General features: G+C 42.0%; 1 long non-coding RNA gene across 1 annotated transcript; it reads left to right on the top strand.

Annotated features, from left to right (window-relative positions):
- The first annotated feature begins 659 nt into the window (after nt 1-659).
- On the top strand, nt 660-1,607 carry LOC121005202. Its single transcript, XR_005779889.1, has 3 exons — nt 660-690; nt 1,006-1,147; nt 1,512-1,607. It is a non-coding gene; the product is annotated as an uncharacterized LOC121005202 (long non-coding RNA).
- The last annotated feature ends 2,087 nt before the right edge of the window (nt 1,608-3,694 follow it).

Genomic DNA, 3,694 nt, shown 5'->3' with positions numbered 1-3,694 from the left:
GTGCACCTCCAACAGATGTTTCGGTAAAGTAGAAGTTTCTATTCTTATATCTACATTCATATAGTAAATTAGTAAATATATAGGACCCCAAATCCTCACCGTACACTAAATATACCAGTCACTGGTATACACCAGACTTCCCAAAGCAGGAGGATATTTACATTAATATGATTCAGTCCATAAGCAGGCTAGAAGGGTGATTTGTGGCAGCCTGTACAGTATCCTGTCCATGTGCAGGTGACAGAGGGGTGATAGATACCAGCACATGATTATCATATTTATTCTAATATTATAAGTGTCTTTAATGCTCGGCTCACATTTCATTTCTTTCTTCTTTTCTCAGATCTGAAAACTGGACGGTCCTGCTCTCCATGTAAAGATCACAAGTCTCACCTGGCAGAGACTGTAAACTGTGGAGGTGAGGAGATAGCAGAATATAACCAGTTACTATCAGTCTCCTCTATGATGGCCGTATTTCCTATTAGGTCTTATAGAAGGAGACGTGTTATTGAGACAACCCCTAAATGTAGGACAGAATATCTACACAATTACTTCTATAATATCTTCTTTCATTTTCCTGTTTTTCTAGAGATAAATATAAAAATCCCAGAATATGAAGAACTAATTCTGGACTGTACTTTTGAATGGTACGCAAGGCTGGAGGACACCTATAACAACGTGTTCACCCTGGTAAGTACAATGCAGGGTAAAATTGGGAGATTGTTCAGTTTGAGTTATACGACCATAATGTTAAGGCAGCGCTTCCCAAACGTATTCCTTTCATTACTCAAAAACCACTTAGCAGAAAGTCCTTTCACCCAATATCATCACCAGGCTGCTCAATATGGTCTAAAATCAGACTTTCTGTCATGTCAGCAAATTATCATCAGCAATTTTCTAAATTTTTGTCTTAATGATATGACTATTTAAATTACAAATATTACCGTATTTTATAAATAGTTGTGATATCTGAGGCTCTGATAATTCTCCATATTTTTTCTATAGCCTCGTGAACACAATCCCAAAATCACCCGGGAGCCCTATCTAGTGATCAAGGGCGTACAGATGGGGGACTCCGGACGGTACACGTGTACCACCATCCTGGACTCTGAGGTGCCAGTGAGTAAGATCACCTATAACGTGGCAGGTAAGGACATATTATTACTGGCACTATGCTGAGTGGTAATTCTTAGATACACGGGATTCATATCTACTTGTGGGTGATAATTAGTGAGAAAGGATCTAGTTCTGAAAATCTGAATTGTCACCTATAATGTGGGGCTATTTTACATTAGTATTTGTAAGAAAAAAACCTATAATGGAAAGATTTTAGCCTTTTCTGTATTTTGGAGCCACTTTTGGTTTTGACAGTGCTTCTGAGCCTCCATGATGCAGACGATTCTGATATTCTGACATATATTTCATGTTCTTTCATGTATAAGATACACTACAATGTCATTATCGTTCTCTTCATGGAATTAACTATTAATGTAATTGTTTTCTTCATTTAGTTATCAGCGAATCGGAACAGGCGACAAAAAAATACCATCCTCGCCCTACACTTCCTGATGTGCTTGACATCACAGCGCCTGAGCCGCCACTTCTAGAGGAGTTACAGAACAACAATGCTTCCCTCATAGCAATATCTGTGGCCGGCTCCGTCACCATCATGCTGATCACTGGCATATGGTAGGTAGCATCTATAAGATACTCTGTGGAACAGGCGTAGTATTTTAGATAAATATTACACATTACACAGTGTAAACTTAGTCCAGGCAGTCACTGGATGCTCCAGATTTATCACAATACTGAACGCTTCATGATAAATTTGGCGCATATTACAAGGCCAGACATGTTATAATGTCAGTGGACTGATAAGCAGCTAATGTAAGAAAAAACATTGGAGGATCTGTGCACACATTTCACTCAGAGCTGACATGTAAGTAGCAAATATCAAATAACTGATAGATTTTCTTTTTTCAGCATCTGCATGTTCTGGAGGAAAATGAAATCTAGAGAGCCTCTGGAAAAAGAGCCAGTGTGAAGGCGAACCGTCAAGCACCATCCTGTACTGCCAACTGCCAGGAAAAAAAAAAAAAAAGAAAATTTTAACCCTTCCCCAAAAACAAAAAAACTTTAAAAAAAACTTCCCTTCCCCATTTCTGCCTTCACTTTCTCTCCCTACTCCCCCTCCATGAAAAAATAAAAATAAAAAAATGTTTCCCAAAAAATAAAAAATTCTCTTCCCTTCCCCTTTTCTTCCCTCCCCTTTTTCCCTTAAAAATAAAAATAAATAAAAATATACAAAAATTCTTGACTGCAGCATTTCATTTCCCATTCCTTACCTGCCTATATGTCACATAAGAACTACAAAGACTATGGCCTCTTTCCCACGGGCGTGTGTGCCCCGTGGTCGTGCTGCAGCCCACATAATGCGGGCCGCAATGCAGGAGCACAGTCCGTGGGGCAGCCGCAGCGGATCGCGGACCCATTCACTTGAATGGTTCCGCGATCCGGCCGTTCCGCAAAATGATAGGACATGTTCTATCTTTTTGCGGAACAGAAGTACGGGACGAAACCCCACGGAAGCACTCCGTAGTGCTTTCATAGGGTTCTGTTCCGTGCTTCCATTCCGCACCATTCCGCATCTCTGGATTTGCGGACCCATTGAAGTGAATGGGTCCGCATCCGTGATGAGGAATGCCCACGGAAGGGCACCCGTGTATTGCGGATCCACAAATGCGGTCTGCAATACGGTAACGGGGCGCACGCGCCCGTGGGAAAGAGGCCTATATCAGAGATAGATCAGGAGGATGGAGTCTCTTCTTGTTATTCTTAACACCAGCGCCAGTTTCAAGATCTATAGTCATATAACTTATGGTTTGACTGAGCGGAAACATGTCTTTATTAGAAAACCTTCCTAAATCTAGATGACTAACTTCACGCACCTGGGCTCCAATGTAAAATACCTAACAGGGCCATGAACTATCATGTGTGGTGTACAGCACTGGTCTACTCATATGGGACATGTGGACCTTTTGGACCCTCTCAGATTAAAGGGCCTAGGGTGTGACCTTTGCTGGGGGAAAAAGATGTGGGATGTCGCATAGTCGAGCTCGTCTTCTTTCTTCTTCTTCTTGCAGGACCTGGCTGGAAAAGGACCTTCGGTGACGTCATCGCGCTCACCACGTGGTGAGCACGGTGACGTCAGCGCCGGTGCTGCTGAATGAAGATAGAAGAACCTTCTATCTTCATTCAGCAGGACCTGCGCTGACATCACCGCGCTCACCACGTGGTGAGCGCGATGACGTCACTGAAGGTCCTTTTCCAGCCAGGTTCTGCAAGAAGAAGAAGAAAGAAGAAGAAAGAAGACGAGCTCGACTATGCGATCAAGTGGATGAGGTTAGTTGCATTTTTTTTTATTTTTAACCCCACAATGGACCTTTTACTTAGCATTCAGAATTAAAGAATGCTATTATTTTCCATTATAACCATGTTATAATGGAAAATAATAAAGTAATTGGGGTCCCTGGTAACTCATCCCTTGTCTCCTTAGCAACCATGTGTGAATGTGGATGCTTGCGATTTTCACACATCCCCATTCATTTCTACGGGGCCTGCTTTGCGTGAAAAACGCAGAATATCGAACATGCTGCGATTTTCACGCAACGCACAAGTGATGCGTGAAAATCAC

The sequence above is a fragment of the Bufo bufo genome, chromosome 6 (genome assembly GCF_905171765.1).
Source record: "Bufo bufo chromosome 6, aBufBuf1.1, whole genome shotgun sequence".
NCBI classification, from domain to species: Eukaryota; Metazoa; Chordata; class Amphibia; order Anura; family Bufonidae; genus Bufo; species Bufo bufo.
This window is presented reverse-complemented; position numbering and strand designations above follow the sequence as displayed.